Source organism: Mustela putorius, unplaced genomic scaffold, assembly GCF_011764305.1.
Source record: "Mustela putorius furo isolate JIRA1106 unplaced genomic scaffold, ASM1176430v1.1 tig00000508_pilon_pilon_pilon, whole genome shotgun sequence".
Classification (NCBI taxonomy): Eukaryota; Metazoa; Chordata; class Mammalia; order Carnivora; family Mustelidae; genus Mustela; species Mustela putorius.
In genome coordinates this window covers 4,769,487-4,787,408 of record NW_025421402.1, presented here as the reverse complement: position 1 = coordinate 4,787,408, position 17,922 = coordinate 4,769,487, and the positions used below count along the sequence as shown (strand labels likewise).

The 17,922-nt window shown below is 49.5% G+C and overlaps 1 pseudogene; it reads left to right on the top strand.

Annotated features, from left to right (window-relative positions):
- Positions 1-10,607: 10,607 nt before the first annotated feature.
- Positions 10,608-10,726, top strand: LOC123392353 (annotated as a pseudogene).
- Positions 10,727-17,922: the final 7,196 nt, after the last annotated feature.

Below are 17,922 nucleotides of genomic sequence, written 5' to 3'. Positions count from 1 at the left end.
AACCGTGCGAGCAGTGCTTCAGCCACCGACAGAGCCACGGAGAAAATAAGTCTCGTGGCAGGGTGGGAGGCAGTCAATAAATAACTGGAGACAAGAATGTCAACAAGGATCATGACACAACAGCTCCCTCAGAAGTCAATGCGATGGAGAGAAAAAATTGGGAGAGGCCCATGGGAAACAGACGAAGAGCTACAGTTTTTACAAAACAAAAGTTGTGTTAAGATCCCGCTGCAAAGTCCAAGAAGAAATGAAGAGCCTTTCCCCTCCCCTTGGGAGTCTACCTTGTGATGAGGGAGTCGAGTCTCACCCAGTGAAAGCGTTTTTGTACTAGGCCGGCAGTACAAGATGGCGGCGATCCAGGGTTAGATGGAGGGGACAATGCACCAAGCCAGTATCCAGGAGGGGAACACAGATGAAGAGCTCAGAGGAGAATCAGCCAAGACTAGGGAGGCCAGTGGGGCTTTGCCCTGTTTTAATTTATTTGTTTGTTTGTTTGTTTATTTATTTTTAAAGATTTTATTTCTTTATTAGACAGAGAGAGATCACAAGTAGGCAGAGAGGCAGGCAGAGAGAGAGGGGGAAGCAGGCTCCCCGCTGAGCAGAGCGCCCGATGCGGGGCTCATTCCCAGGTACCTGAGATCATGACCTGAGCCGAAGGCAGCGGGGCGCCCCTGCCCTGTTTTGAATAAAGACACCGGCTCTCCTCCTCCTTGCCGACCCCTCAGCAGACACCCACTTCATCCTGGCGGAGAGACGCCACAAAGCTTAGGGAACCCGAGTGCCTGGCACACAGAGGAACTCAGTCACGGTGCGTGTGTGGTCAAGACCCCCGACACAGGCATACGATGGGTCAGGCCTAATGGCAGAGTGGGGCTTGGAGCTGGGGGAACCCCTGCGGTGGCAGAGATGGGTGCATCTGAGAAACCACGCAAGCCACTGGGTGCCCGCGGCCGAGCCCGTCGGGGCGTGCTACCAGCAGGCCCATGCTGGGACCCCCATCGGGTCCAGCTGCTGTAGCCAGAGGGGGCATGAGGAAGGGCAACGTCGCACTTAAGCCAAAGGGAAATCCACAGCAGCCTTCCCTCCGCGCTGACTCTTCCCCAGATGGATCGAAGGGGCTGCCAGCCTGTCAGCCCAGCCATCCCCTGGCTCCAGCCGGACCTCAGGGAGCTTTCTGGAGAGAAACCAGGTGAGAGAAATACGGAGGGAGAGACACCCCGGAGGAGTGTGGGACCAAAAGCAATATCGTGTTTCCCACCTTTCCGCCTGCCCATCAATTCTGCAGAGAAGAAACAGGCTCTGATTAGTACAGAGAGGGAAGTAAGTAAGTAAGTCTCTTCCCCCTCCTCCTCCTCCAGCTGCCTCTCACTCCTCCTCAACCCCAGTGAGGACAAGGGGGAAGCCTGGGGACCTATGCCCTTACTTGGAGCAGCCCAGAGGAGGGGAGTCAGAATCTGGGTTGAACTTCTCTCGCTGGGACGCCTGGGTGGCTCAGTTGGTTAAGCAGCTGCCTTCGGCTCAGGTCATGATCCCAGCGTCCTGGGATCGAGTCCCACATCGGGCTCCTTGCTCCGCAGGGAGCCTGCTTCTCCCTCTGACTCTGCCTTCCACTCTGTCTGCCTGTGCTCGCTCGCGCTCGCTCTCTCTCTGACAAATAAATAAATAAAAATCTTTAAAAAAAAAAAAAGAACTTCTCTCACTTCCCGCTGAGAGCTGCTAACACCCCGACCACCTACCCTCCCCCCTGCTTGGCTTTAAAAAAAAAAAATTTATATAAAAGATATGATTTCTTTATTTTAATTTTTAATTGTGGTTTAAAAACACATGACCTAAAACTTACTATCATAAGCGTTTCTAATTGTGCAGCTCGGAAGCATTAAGGGTACTCACAGTTGTGCAACTAGGATCCGGAGTTTTTTCATCTCCCAAACCGGAAACTGTTATCCATTAAGTCAAGTTCCCGCTGGCCCCTCCCCCAGCCCTGGGTAACCACCATGCTACTTTTTGTTTCTGTGACCTTGACTTCAAATAAGTGGAATCATGTGGTCTTTTTGTGACTGGCTTATTTCACTGAGCATAAAGTCCTCAAGGGTCATCCATGCTGTGTAGCAGGTGTCTGGATTTCTTTCTTTTTTAATACTGAGTATTTCCTTGGATGTAGAGACCACATTTTGCTTACACATTTCTCCACTGATGGGCGCCTGCCATGCTTCCAGCTGTTAGCTCTTGTGCACAAGGCCGTTGGGAACATGTGTGTGCAAACAGCTTTCTGAGACCCCTGCCTTCCCTTCTCTGGGGTCTTGACTCAGAGTTCAAATTGCAGGATCATGTAGTCATTCTATGTTTAATGTTTGATGAACCGCCGTGGTGTTTTCCATTCCCGCACCATTTTACCTTCCCACCCACTGAGCACAAGGGCTCTCGTGTCTCCACCTGCTTTGTTTTTCAGAGGTCCCTGAGAACAATGGGCTTCCCAGCACCGCTTGACTTGAAATGAGAACATCAGTCCGCACGACTGGTGTCATCGTCCCCAGGCTTCTCCGAGCTCACTTCTCCGTCCACATTTGGGGCAGTCCCGTGGCCGTGACCTGGGCCCTGATGAGCTCTGTGCTCTAGCAGGCCTGCGAGGAACAAAGAAAACAAGAACTTGCGAGGCAGTGAGTCAAGCAAACTCCCCAGAACAATGGTGCTCCTATAATCGCTCCTGTTGCGGGAGCACTCCGCGATGAGAAAGATTTGGGGTAAGAACAGGACTGCCGCCCCATCCACTGGCTGCGTGGGGCCCATGGTCAGAGCCCAGGGCAAAGGGGATGAACGCAGGAGAGGCTGGCTGAGGACACAGGTGTGGAAGTCCAAGCCACTGTCAGCTCTCCCCTGCACCACTGTGATAGTCTCCAACCTGGCCTTCCTGCCTCCCTTTTGGTGTGAGGCAGCAAATCAGCAGCCAAAAGGCTCCTTCTAAAATTCAGATTCAATCCAGTTCCTTCCCTGCTTCGAATGTGTCGTAGCTCCCCACAACCCTCAGATGAAACTTCTGGACACGTCAACACTGCACTTCACCGCACAGCCCCGCCCACCTCTCAGCACATCTGCTGTGTCACTCCCTCCTTGTCTGAGATCCAGCCACACGGAGGAGTTTCCATTGCTAGAACATACCACGCTCGCAGTCTATCTTGGGACATTGCTTACAGTGCTCTCTCCACTTGGAACATGCTCCCCACAGCACTGTCCTTCCTCTCTTCGTCTAGCTGGTTCTGTTCAACCTTAGGGTCTTAGCTTAGATGTCACTTCCTCCAGGAAGCCTTCCGTGGCCGCCCCCATTCTGAGTCGGAACCTCTTCTCAGCATTATAATGGGGATCGTGAGAATCTTCGCACACTGGGTGTACTCCCTGGTGACTTGCTCATGTTCTGAAAAGACTAGGTTCTGGGAACAGAGCAGTCTTGTTCACTTTTTATCCCTGGCACCTTGAACGTGGCCTGGCTCGGTGTAGATGTTCATTACAAGTTTTTGATGAGTGAATGAATGTGTGAGTAAATGCATGCAGGCCTGAATCAGGAGACTGATGAGACATGGGAGGAGCAGGAGTGGGGGGTAGGGGGGTGGAGGGCAAGGGGGTGGGGGGCAGGGGGTGGGGGGGAGGGCTGGCCAGCTTCCATCCCCCTTCCACCCGCATAAAGTGTTCTAACGTGCAACCACGAATGTCAAGTTTAAAATTAGCCGGATCTTTCAACTTCCTTCTTGTCTTCTGGCCTTTCAGGGCCTCCCCAAAATTATGGGAAATGAGGGTAGGCAGAAGGGCGGGGACCAAGCAATGAAACGTGAATGCTGGATTCCTTTGCAATCTGATCCAAAGCTCTGGATTATTGATGTCTTTGACTTTATCTAGCTGTCCCCTGCCCTGTGACACTGAGGAACGAAGAGTTTATGGTTTCTTCAAGGCCTCCTGGTGTCCCAGTTTCTGCCCAGTGATCGTGTCCTTCCCCCTTCGGCCCTCCTGCCATGGCTAGGAGACAGCTGGGATCTGTGGCCTGTTGCCCGGGCAGCCAGCCTGGCCGGGGGGAGGGGGAGGGTAGCCTAGGAGCCAGGTGTGACGGTGATGCATCTCTCCGAGCCCGGCTGTAATTGGCCATTCCCTGCGGAATGGAGAGACCTTAGCACGACAAAAATGTCCCCTACAGCATCCTGAATCTTTTTCATATAACTGGTAAACGGCGGGTCCTGGAATTGGAAACGTTTATAAGGGAAGAGAAATGATCTGGGGGAGAGGCGTGCAGAAGGGGGTCTGTCCCTAAGGGCTGGTACTCTCCCCTGGGGCCCCCAGAGCTGTCCATCCTGGGAACACAGACGACTGGGGACTTTTATGTAAATACGGCTGTTGTTATCGAGCTAACTCATAACAGCACACAGGACCCCAAAGAGCTTTCATTTCCATTAGCCCTGTTACTCCCATGGCATTAGTCCCATGACGGCGGGAGCGACAGCAAGGGCTCCCTACAGCGACAACTCAGTTCTTCACCAAATGACCTTGTGAGACAGGGGTGTCTCTGCTCCTCCCAGAAATCCCAGGAGGTGAAGAGTTTTAAACTCATTTTATAGACAAAGATCCGGAAAGTTTATGTGACTTACCTAAGATCAGGTCTAGGATTCAAACCAGAGTCCACAGGTCCCCAAGCCATTCCCTCATGGGGCAGGTGGGTGAGACGCAGCCCTTTGTCACACAGCGAGCTGACGGCAACATTGGGATGGAAGCCCAAGACGCCTGCCCTCTCGCAGCTGCCGTGCTGTGGCCAGCAGGAGAGAGCAGAGCCCCACGCGCCTGTCCTCTTTGTCCCTGGGTGCATTTGGTTCCCTGCCCTTACCGATTTCAGTCTGTTAGTGACCTGGAGCTCTCATGCTCATTCCCTTCTGGGCATCAGGAGCCACGTTACATCCTAATGAGGAGGAAATCCAAGCCATTTAGCCTGGAGTTGCACGAAAGGAACACATCTACGGAAAACCACCACCTCCCCACGTGCACAGGTCCCAGAGGACTCTGCCTGGGCTCAGGTGGAAAGGCAGCGTGCCCTCTCCTTCCAGCCTCGACGGGAGGCCAGACTGGGCTTCTGGACCTCCTGGCTCCCACCCCAGTGTAGCCCCCTAACTCACCTCTTTGTACTGCGGCCTGGAGGTTCAGGGGGATGATCTGAAGGTTATCTCATGTGCAGACTCAGCTCAGTCTGGAAGATACTTTTTCCAGTGAAACAAGATTCATTTGCTTCCAAGGTAAGGATGGAAAGGTAGACGAGGCTGAAGCAAAGGTTCAACAGTTGTTTTCTAGATTATTCTGCTACACCACCCGCACATACGTGCATGTGTACTCACACACACACACACACACACACACGAACGCACGCACGCACACGCACAGCGTGCAGCTCTGCTCCAGAAGACACTGCCACTAAGCGTCACCCCATAAACCAGGAGCAGCACTCCAGCTCATGCACGGGCTCCCCTCCCTCTCTCCCTGCCGTGCTCTTAGACCCGGAGACCAGAATCACAGGTGACTCAGACCAGACCCAGGGGAACTTGTCGGTCCTGCCCTCTCCTATTATCTCCTGCTCTGAGCTAAGTTCCATAGTCATTCAGCCAAGCAGCCCAGAGCAGGGGAAGAATTTCTCCTGCCAAAAAAAGCTAATGTGAGGTGAAATGGCATTAATAACCATATAGTGTCTAGACAGGAGGCAATGGTCTGGAAAGTCTCCGCACTGGGCAGACCTCACCTTGCTCAGCCTGAGCACCCCAGGCTAACAGTATTTGCAACCAGAGGTAGGACCATCGTGGGGAGGAGGGAGGAACATGGTTCTCAGGAGTCCACAGAGGACACTCAGAACGAATTACAGGCAGGTAGGCTTCAACTTGACGTAAGGAAATTTTCTAACAGCCAAATCTGGCTAAGCAACACATATCCCGGGCACAAGAGATTGCTTATATCTGCTTCCACAGCCAGAACATGAGCTCTCTTTTGAGGTGGTGAGACCTCCGGCACTGTGCATATCCCAACGGTACAGAGGAGGCTTTATGAACACAAGCCACCATGTCAGACCCATCAGGCTTCAATTCCCGACTCTCTCATTGACCTGTTGGGTCACTTTGACGAAGTTACCTGAAACTGCTTCTTCGCCAGTATGTACGCATAATTACCTTCTCGCGTTCTGAGGTTTCTATGAGGTTAATGCCTACAGAGTCCCTCACGAAGGTACGAAAGCACTAGATCAGTGGAAGCTAGAGCAATCATTAGATCGAACAGCAAGCAGACACCAGGGGCTGCCAGCAGGGGGAGGTCAACAAAGACAGTCTCTGAATGGTGGGGGATGGTGCTGGGTCAGAGATGACCTCTAACCCGAAGGTACACAGATTTGCTCATTTTGTCTCCTGTTCTTTTTTCTCATTCAACAAATGAAACTCTTATGTGGGAGAATGTATGCTTGCCCCTGAATAAACAAGGGGATGAGACACTGCCCCACTCTTCCCTCCCTCTGAGATTTCTTTAATCATCCCTTGCCTGAAAGCCCTCCTCAGCTGATCAGAAAGATGAGATATGGGCATGCACAACACACACACACACACACACTCCACGACAATCACTCAGCTCTGTGCAAAGCATAAATGTTTCAGGACTTGGCTGTTCACTCTCCCCTGTAGCCCACTCTGGCTCATGCACCACCTCCCAATCTGTCTCTGGACCTTCTTCATGATCCGCCCATGGCAGCCAAATCTGTGTGCCACATCCTGGTTCTATTCCTGAACCTATTCCTTAGGAAAACAAACAAACAAACAAACAAACAAAGGTCTGCAGACCACCATCCTTACAAAAGTGACCCTGAATACCATTCATTCCACTGGGAACCATTGTCTGTTTCAGGAAAACAAGTCATGCCCTCTAGACCGGTGGGATCTGAAACAACCTACCTGGGTGGAGGCAGCTGAATGGCCCCCATAGGTTATTGTACCAAGTCAGGAGCCCAGGGCTGATTTCTGCTTTTGGAATGGTCAGCATTTAACAATGGCAGGTTAGCCTTGGTGAGACTCTCTGGGGAAGCCTTTGCCATGCCCTCAACTTGTCACCGTGGCCACTGGGTTCAGAAGCCCACTGAGCAAACCCTGGGGTTGCTAATGGAATTGTCTGCCCAATTACCAATAGGAGCTTGGTAAATATCCAATGGAACACAGACATCCTCAATTTCTGTGCCTATTCCAAGAGGCCCATCCACATATCGTTTCCTAACTTGCTTGTCACCAGTTCTTGAATCTGACCTCTTTCAAGTTCTTGACCATCTGGCCAAACCATTAGCAAAGTGCATGACTTAGTGAGAACCTTACCTCAGGCCCTCTTTCCTTCCAAGCCAAGTAGTCAACAAGTTGTACTACTCAAAGTGCTCCCATCGGGAGGATATCTGTCCTCTGTCCATTTCAAGGGCACTTCTGAAGAGCCGTACCGCTAAGATAGTTTACCTTGGGTGGATATCGAACATTGTGAAGAGTTTTGCAAAGCCATCTTGATCATTCTCCTCCTTGGTCAACTTCCCATGAATCTATAGAGGTACATGGAGGCAGATGGGGCAGAGCCCCAGGAGTGGGCACACTGGGGAGGTTGAGTGACTTGTTACTAGAACTTGCATGAGCCATTGCGATCTTCGTGGCCAAGTTCCATGGAGAACATTTGTCCTTGATGATGAGGTGTTGCTGGGCATGCTTAAATTGATGGCTAGGTCCACATGATGAGTAGCTTTAGCTGCAAACTCATGTGTGGTCCAGGGGTCAGGAGATTTGCCTATCAGGGCCAGGACAAAGCCAAAATCATTGCTGAAAAGAATAGCGACCTGAGAAACTTGGCCTCTGTCCTCTTCTCATGCCTCAGGACCTCCAGTGGGATGCTCTTACTGAGGTTGCCACAGGTGGCATCAGCATCATAAAATTGGTCTCCAAAATCCAAAGGGACCAGCTTCCAGACAACAGGAAGTAACAGGGATAGGACTTACCCTCCCACTGAAAATAACAACAACAACAAAAAAAAAAAAAACAGACAAATTAGATGAAACAACCATTTACAGGACATGGCAAGGCACCAGGCAAGGCAGCACAGTGATCCTTTCGAGATGGTAAATACAGAAGACCATCACTATGGTTGCCCAGGCTCACTACCTTCAGGGAGTGTCCGGGCCATGGTGGGTGGGGAGGCTCCCAGGTGGGGGAGGGCTTTCAGATGGGGCCTGGTGGGCTTGCAGAGTTGAGGAGATGGTGCTGAGGGTACAGGGCAGGTAGAATTTGCAGAAAGAAAGCTGCAGAGAAAGAGTTGCTCAGAGGCGGACCCTGGAGATCCACACGGAGAATCTCCCTCAATGACAGCTGAGTTCTCATCAGCATGTGCATGCGAAGAATCTGTGCAAAGGGGAGTGGGGGGATGGACATCAAAAAGGTGAAGGGGAACAGTGCTCACCACTCACACGAGCTCCTACAGGCCCGACCAGAAGACCCCTGACATGCGGGACGTCGAACAGTCTTGTCTCATCAGCTCTAGATTATGGCTTCTCAGCTTTCTCAGCCGACATTTGGGGTCTAGTTCTTTATTGCACAACAGGTGTAAATATTCACATACTGTATAGTGAGCGCCAAAAATATGTGAAGCAAAGATTGATAGAACCACAAGGAGAAACTGACAAAGCCAAAATTCCAGTCAGAGATTTCCATCCCCTGCTCTCCACACTTGCTAGAACAAGCAGTCAGAACACAAGCCAGGTTATCAATGACTGGAACAATCCTCACCGGATCTCACCCCATCCCCACCGCACGGCACCCTCCCCAACAGCAGCCGAGAGCACACATTCTGTCAAGTAAACACGAAACTTTGATCAAGAAGGATCATCTTCTGGGCCATAAATAACACTCAGTAAATTTTAAAGGATTGAAGTCATACCAAGTATGCTCTCTGACCACAGGAGAAATAAATTGGAAATCGATCCAGAAAGATAACTAGAAAATCCCTAAATATCTGGGAAGTAAGTAACACACCGCTGAACAATCCATGGGCCAAAACAAAGGGAAACTAGGAAGTGTTTTGAATGGAAGGAAAATAAAAATGCAACATCTCAAAGTCATTGGTGTTGGGTTAGTGGAACTCACATGCTTTTATTATTAATCATAATAGCTAAAATTTTGGGGGCACTTTTTATGTACCAGGTGTATGCACTTTTCCTATATTATCCCATTGAATCCCTAGAAAAATTTCATGTGAACAAGGTACTATTATGATTCTTGTTTTCTACGTGATGAAACAGAGACTTAGAGAAACAAAATATCAAAGCAGTCCTTGTGGGGAATTTATAGCACTAACAACACGGCATAGAAAAGAAGCAGCTTTCGAATCATCTCTCCAGGCTTCCTGCTGTCACTGCCCTGCTGTCGTGATCTGTGTGTGTCTTCCCTACCAGCGTGTCCGCGCTCTGAGGATTGTGCTATATCATAGTCATCCTTAGCCTAACGAACTGAATACAGTGCCTGGTACCCCCACCCCCCGTGCCAGCCTCCAGAAACACGACTTGACCAAAATTCGATGCTCACTGGTTGCCTTGTCCTAGGAGCTAGGGAACACCCCCTGTGCCTGAGACTTCTACTCCATTCCATCTGGAATAAACAAAATTCTGGCCCCCTAACCCATGTTATGCCTGTGTGGACCTGGAGATGGGCCCATTCCCCAGTCTGGTCTGTGAGGAAAGATCAAACCAGCCAGCCAGACCCTTGAAAATCCAAGCTCTTTCCAACCATAGGGCTTTGCCCTTCCATGTCCCTCCTTCCCCAGTTCTCCATGTGTCCGGCCCCTTCTCATCATTTTGATGGTAGCTCAGATACTCCCCGGGAAGCCTTCTAAGATGAATATGCCCCTAATGTTCTCAGCCTGGCCAGCACCTGTGACCCCCCTCTTTGGGTTTCATCACTCAGACTCTGTTTTGCTTAACTACTTCTCCCCGAACAGACCCAGTCCGGGTGAAGCTGTCAGTCAAAGTGCCCCCGCTCACCCCTGCTCAAGAACCAACACCTCGGTCTCTGTATTGTGACTCCTGGGCATTGTCACCAAAACAGAACACGGTCAGAAGACATTTTCCCCAAAGGCCACCTTCTGAAGAGACGGTCTGTTGGTGCCTGCCACAAACCAGCTCTGGTTCCTATGCCTCGCCTTCCCCTGTTTCTCTTTTATCCTTGAAACTTCCAGAAATTTCTTTTTGCTGAGTCAGTTTCTATTGCTTAAGGGAAGGAACTCTGATACTAGTTTCCCACCCTCGGTCACTATGTAGTCCTTCCATAGCATATTTCAAAATCCAAAATGATCTTTAGAAATTTGTTGACATTTGGGGTGCCTGTGTGGCTCAGTTAGTTAAGTGTCCAACTCTTGATTTTGGCTCAGGTCATGGTCTCAGGGTTTTGGGATCCTGCCTGCTTAGGATTCTCTCTCTCCTTCTCCTTCTGCCCCTCCCTGCTTGCGCACTCCTGAACACTCTCACTTTCTCTCAAAAAAAAGAGAGAGAGAGAGAGAGAAAGAAAAGAAAAGAAAGTCTTAAAAAAAAGTTGTTGATCGCTTCTCGGCCTTTTGGCTAAGATCAAGTGTAGTATCTGTTCTTATCAGTTTAATATCTGATACGTCCTCTATCCGAGGACGTATCAGACAAAAAAAAAAGTTGTTGACATTTATTGTCTGCCTCTGCCACTAGAACATAAGCCCACGTCAGGAGGGACCTTTTCTGCCTCGCTCCCTGCTGTCCCCCAGCACCCAGCTCCAGGCTGCCGTGGGGTGATGGGGGCCTCCAGAGGGAGGCAGGACCACACCGTGGCCTGGGACTCACTGTGAGCTCTGCTTACTGGAACACTGGTTTGCAGGAAAGAGAGAGGAAAGTGGGAGCCAGTGAAGGAAGCTCCATCTTTCCTGGGGAAGAGCAAACTCCAGCTTGGGAATTCCCAGCCACAGATCGCAAGACCTGATCTCTCTTCTGCTCCCCCTTTGATCTCGACCAACCCTTTGTAAATCTCAAGCGATGTCTTGTAAATCTTTAATTACAAGAAAATTGCGGCCCAACCAGCGAATACACGGAGAGTGTTGATAAATGTTTAAAATTGCCACAGCAGCAGATCTGAAGGGATTAAGAGAAGATATATTGGAGTGACAGTTATTAAACACTACATCCCAGTAAATGTTACAGAGCAGATAAATAATGCAAACTCCCGACAGCCACTCTGTGCTCCATTAAGGACAAGACTGGGGTGATCTGCTGGGGATGTGGTGTCAGAGGAGGAAGCCGTGGACTTAGCTCCCTGCCTCCTGGAGGCTTGCCCTGCCTCACACTCCCTCAGCACCGCTGTGTCCACAAAGCAGCGGTAGATGCTGACCGGAAGCAAAGGGAGAGAAATCCTCTAGAATGGTTGTATTTGGAGAACTCCAGCTGCGGAGCCCTCCTTTGGGGCTGTCCCTCCAGCAACCCTCAGTCCTTCTTTCATTCAGCAATGTCCTCATTCACTGTCCCACCGTTCACCTAGTCCCTCCCTTATGCCCTGATTGGACTTGTTATGCCCCAATAATGGGTCCATGATTAAAGGAGTGAAACTGATATAAAGCGAAGGTCAAGCAAAGCTTTATTTCGCGCCAAGCATCAAGAATCTAACCAAACGTTCGGGGACGCCCCTCTTACAAGAGAGGGCGACATTCTCTGTTTCACAGACTAGTTTTTAAGGGCAAAGGCCATGCGGTCGGGCCTGGCCACGCTCAGGTGGCCAATGAGATTGTAACACACACAGGAAACTCCACAGTGATGCTAGGTGACCAGTTGAGTTACAATTTACCCTAGTAGACATTTGACCCAGCCTATCACCTTGGTTGGGATTGGCGCCCAAAGGCTTGCAAAGGGTGGGGCCCATACTCCTTGGTAACCAGGGAGACAGTATGCATCCCCCCACTGATCGGATGTCTCCACCTAGCCCGACCCACCCCTGTATTTGAGCTTTGTTACCTGAGGCTGGTTTCCAGGACTTGTCTCCAAGTAAATCCTCTGGGGGAAGGGGAGCAGGGACAGTTTAACTTTAATGAAAGTCTCTTGCTAAATAGGTCCATAGAGACTCATTCATTTCTTCATAATTCACTAGTGCGTGTGTTCCTTCCTGCGTCAATTCAATGACTTACGCTTGTACTAATTTATGTAGTATGTGTTCACTCACTGGTTAAACACATACTAACCACTTGTTAAAGCAGAGAAGATACAAAGGTGAGGAAGACCCGGCCCTTGCCCTCAAGATCTGAGAGCCTCGTGGGGGCTGGGGACCAGAACGATAAAATATTACAATAAAGGGGACACTTGGGAAATAAGTGAATCAGAGAAAGACAATTATCATATGATCGCCCTGATGTGAGGAAGCTGAGAGGCAACATGGGGGGTTTAGGGGGTAGGAAAGGAATATATAAAACAAGATGGGATTGGGAGGGAGACAAACTGTAAAAGACTCTTAATTTCACAAAACAAACTGAGGGTTGGTGGTGGAGAGGGGGTATGGACATTGGGGAAGGTATGTGCTCTGATGAGTGCTGTGCAGTGTGTAAACCTGGCGATTCACAGACCTGTACCCCTGGGGCTAATAATACATTATATATTAATTTTTTTTAAAAAAAGGTGACACTTAGCATTTGTAGATTCCCTATTTGCTGTTTGACTCTTCAGTAAGCAACCTCAGAGGTCCAGGGTTGTCTCAACAACACAGATTTGAACAACATATACACCAAGGCTGGCTGTGTGGGACTGAGGAAGACACGTGACACAGGTTAGAGAGCACAGGGAAGGCTTCCTGTAGGAGGTGACTGCCTGTGTACCGTCTATAGCCAGGCAATTAGCTGTAGAGCTTGATTACTTACAGCAACTTCCCAACTCATTTTATTTTTTTAAAGATTTTATTTATTTATTTGAGAGAGAGTGCACACATAGTGGGGCAGGGGTGTGGAGGCAGAGGGAGAAGCGGGCTCCAACTCAGAGCTCTATCCCAGGATCCTGAGATCATGATCTGAGCAGAAGGCAGACACTTATCCAACTGAGCCACCCGGGTGCCCCTCCTACCTCGTTAGAAATCAGCTTATCCAAGGTCACAGTAATCATGGCAGAACAGAATTAGAACCAGAACTGACTCCAAAGCCAGGCACTTTCTTTTTTTATTTATTTAAATTCAATTAACTAACATATAATGTATTATTTGTTTCAGGGGTATGGTCTGTGATTCATCAGTCTCACACAGCACCCAGGGCTCACTCCACACACCTGCCCCAATGTCCATCCCCCATCCCCCACCCTACTCCCAGCAACCTTCAGTCTCTTATGCCCTTTGTAAGACACTTGACTGCTTCCCTGGGGGCCTGGCCAGCCACCTTTCTACAGTGAAGAAGAATGGGAAAATCTCTTCCCTAAAAACAGTGCAAGAGGGTTGTTCCATGTATTTATTTGAGAACTTGAGTCTACAGTTCAGTAAGCTTAGACAAACAAGCACATGCCACAGAGGCCACCACCATTCCCAGTTTCTCTTGCCATAGGTCGATTTCACCCGTTCTTGAGCTTCACATAAATGGACCCAAAGCTAGAAAAAGGTTTCTTCCAATTTTTTTTTTATTTATTTTCTTTTTAAGTAATCTGCACACCCACTGTGGGGCCCGAACTCATAACCCCGAGATCAAGAGTTACATGTTTGGGGTGCCTGAGTGGCTCAGCCGGTTAAACGTCTGCCTTCAGCTCAGGTCATGATCCCAGGTTCTTGGGATCGAGTCCTGCATCAGCCTCCTTGCTAAGAAGGGAGCCTCCTTCTCCCTCTGCCTCTGCCCCTCCCCACTTCTGCGGATGCTCTCTCTGTCAAATAAATGAATAAAATCTTAAAAAAAAAAGAGTTGGACATTCCACCTCCATTGACTGAGCCAACCAGGTACCTGGCTTTCTTCCTCTTAACATAAAAAGAGAAGGTTTTTTTTGTTTTTGTTTTTGTTTTTAACAAAATTGACAGAGAGAGATCACAAGTAGGCAGAGAGGCAGGCAGAGAGAGAGAGAGGAGGAAGCAGGCTCCCTGCTGAGCAGAGAGCCTGATGCGGGACTCAATCCCAGGACCCTGAGATCATGACCTGAGCCGAAGACAGCAGCTTAACCCACTGAGCCACCCAGGCGCCCTTTTTAAAGATTTATTTATGTATTTATTTATTTGACAGAGAGAGATCACAAGTAGGCAGAGAGGCAGGCAGAGAGAGAGAGAGGAGGAAAAGAGAAGGTTTTAATTTTGTTTTGTTTTGTTTTAAAGATTTTATTTATTTATTTGTAGGGAGATCACAAGTAGGCAGGGAGACAGGCAGAGAGAGGGGGGATTCAGGCTCTCAGCTAAGCAGAGAGCCCGCTGAGGACCCTGAGATCATGACCCGAACCAAAGGCAGAGGCTTAACCCTCTGAGCCACCCAGGTGCCCCAGAAGAGAAGGTTTTAAAAGGAGGCTTTCGTGGGGCGCCTGGCTGGCTCAGTTGGTAGACCATGCGATGTTTGATCTCAGGGTTGTAAGTTTGAGCCTCATGCTGGGTGTAGCGATTATTCAAAAAAAAATTTTTTTTTTTAAGTGAGAAGTACTTCTGTAAGAAGTTAAAGGCAATCCCTCAGGAATGTCCAACACAATGACATGACATATCCCCAAATGTGGAAAAGGCAAGACCAGATGGCACTGCTCAAGCTTCCAAAATCCCTAGTTCCATTTATGTGCCCCAACCCTCTAGGAGGTGGTTGTTAACCACAGAAGCTCAGGGGCCCCTGCTTTTGGGGCTGGGGAGCCTCTGATCCTTCCGGATTTCTCCCCTTACCTCTTCTCAAGGCGTCAGCACTGGGAACGTACTTGGGTCCACTTGTCATCTGCTCTCCTAGTGCCCAGAACCCCAGGAGATCCTGTAGCCTCCTGAGTAAGAAACGCTCAGCCCTCTCTGGCCTCTAGATCCCTTCCTAGTATTGTAGGCTGCACTGTACTTGTCTGCCCACACCTTCCTCGTGTGCCCAGGAGGCTGGAATCCAGGTGTGTTCAAGGAGGCCCACCCTCTCCTGGGAGGTCCTGGGCCGCCATCTTGGTTCTGGCTTTCTAGGAGCTTGGCAGCCTCTACAGGAGACACAATCTCTGCAGGGGCTTCTGCCCTGCTTCTTTTTTTTTTTTTTTTTTTTTTTTTTTTTTGACAGAGAGAGATCACAAGTAGGCAGAGAGAGAGAGAGGAGGAAGCAGGCTCCCCGCTGAGCACAGAGCCCAATGCGGGACTCGATCCCAGGACCCTGAGATCATGACCTGAGCCGAAGGCAGCAGCTTAACCCACTGAGCCACCCAGGTGCCCTTCTGCCCTGCTTCTTGTCTGTACTTGTCTGCCCAGCTTCTCTCTGAGTCAGCTCCTGTCCCATGCCTCTCATCCCTGTCAAAGCGAGGTTCTCTTTCCAGAGGCCCCACCAAGACCTTGTTCCCCGTGTAAAAAGTGCCACGTTTCTCCTTTAAAGAGCAGGAACAACAGAAATGGCTTGACTGACAGAACAAAAAGTTAGCTCAGGGAACCAGCCTTGTTGACTGAGGCTGTGACATCCAGGTATCCCCCAGGGAGGAGCAGAACATTCCCCAAGACTGCTCAGTTAGAGTTTCACTGTCTGGGAAAATTACTTTTCTATATGACACAACTGGAAGCAAAATTTCCTGGCATGGGGTGACTGGGGAAGGGGAGGTGGATCAACAACGGACCCCCCTGCTGTGACCAGAACTGGATCAGATGCAGAAATGCGGGCAGTGACCTCAGGGCACCCTGGATGCTCCAGTGTCTCCCCCTAAAAAGGCTGTGGCTGAGCCAGAGCTGCTGTGAATGACCAACTGATTTTTTTTTTTAAGATTTTATTTATTTGACAGAGAGAGATCACAAGTAGGCAGAGAGGCAGGCAGAGAGAGAGAGGGAGGGAGGGAGGAGGAAGCAGGCTCCCTGCCTAGCAGAGAGCCCGATGCAGGATTCGATCCCAGGACCCTGAGATCATGACCTGAGCTGAAGGCTCAGTGGGTTAACACTGAGCCACCCAGGCAGCCCCGACCAACTGAATCTTTATTTGATGTCCTGAACATCTCAGCAGTAAATATCTGTGGTTCAGTACTAACATGTCTTGTGGCATCCTTTCAACACACCCCTCACAAAGGACTCGGTCTCTGTCTCACCAGTTACCTGCGTTGTGCTGCTCATCCCAGAAGGAACAAGGGGTGGGGGCAGGATAGTATCCCTGTTCCAGAGTCCATCCATCAACAACCTTAAGGGGCCCTTCAGAGGCAAATGCCTCTTTCATTCACTCTGATCTGAACAGAGCACCTGCTCTGTTGTACTATCTCCCAATCGTCTCTGTCGCTTTCTCTCTGATGTAGTCATTTATGCAACAAACCTATAATGAACTTGAGAGGGAATCTAGGGCAATAAGGAACGCCAGCTCTGGAGCCAGATTTTCTGGGTTCGAACCCTAGCTCTTCCACTTACTAACTCTATGGTCTTGCCCAGACTCTACTTCAGATATCTTGTCTGTGAACTGGAAATAATCCAATATTCACTCACAGAATTATTGCAGAGTTAAGTCAAATATGCAACCTGCTTTGGAGAGTTTCTGGCACATAGTACTATAGATGTATTTCCTATTAAAATAAGCATTATCGGGGCGCCTGGCTGGCTTAGTCAGTGGAGTGTGTGACTCTTGATCTTGGGGTTGTGAGTGCAAGCCCCATGTTGGATGTAGAGATTACATCAAAATAAAATCTTCTTTAAAAATAATCATTATTGGGGTGCCTGGGCGGCTCAGTGGGTTGAGCCTTTGCCTTCAGCTCAGGTCATGATCTCAGGGTCCTGGAATCGAACTCCGCATCAGGCTCTCGGCAGCCCAGAGCACTGACAGCAGCCGATGCTGGCGGGCATGTGGAGCAACAGGAACTCTCGTTCGTTGCTGGTGGGAAGGCTGCTTTGGGAACGTACAGCTGCTTTGGAAGAGAGCTTGGACGTTTCTTACAAACCATACTCTTACCATAGGACCCAGCAATTACGCTACTTCTTATTTACCCAAAGGAGTTAAAAACTTATGTTTTCACAAAAACCTTTCAAGGATATTTACAGCTGCTTTCTTCCTCATTGCCAAAACTTGGAAGTGAAGAAGATGTCCTTTGGTAGGTGAATAAAGAAACTGTAGTTCATTCAGACAATGGAATATTGTTTAGCACTAAAAAAAAAAAAAATGTGCTATCAAATCATGAAAAGACATGGAAGAAGCTTAAATGCATGCTACTAAGTGAAAGAAGCCGATTGGAAAAGGCTACATACTGTGTGATTCCAACTACAGGCCATCCTGGAAAAGGCAAAACTCTGGAGATGGGAAACAGATCAGTGGTGGCCAGGGGGTCGGGGAATAGAACAGGTGCAGCACAGAGGACTTTTAGGGCAGGGAAACTCTGTAGGAGACCACAGTAGTGGACCCATGTCATTACATGTGAGTCCAAACCCACAGAATGGACAACGCCCGGAGTGAGCCCTCGTGTCAACCACCGACTGCGGACGACGATGACGTGTCTGTGTCGGGTCGTCAGCTGTATCAAATGCACCCCTCTGGTGGGGGTGGGGTGGGGATGGTGGGGGAGGCCGTGTGTGGGGCTGGGGGGGAAATCTCTGTACTTTCTGTTCAGTTCTGCTGTGAATCTAAAACTGCTCTTAAAAAATAAACCCTATTATAAAAAAAGAAAAGAAAAGAGGAAACGAAGGGAAGGCAGGGAGGGAAGGAAAGGAAAGGAAACCAAGGCAGCATCAGTGAGGAGGGAGAGGGAGACAAGTCACATCCGTGAGGATGAACTGAGGTGAAGGG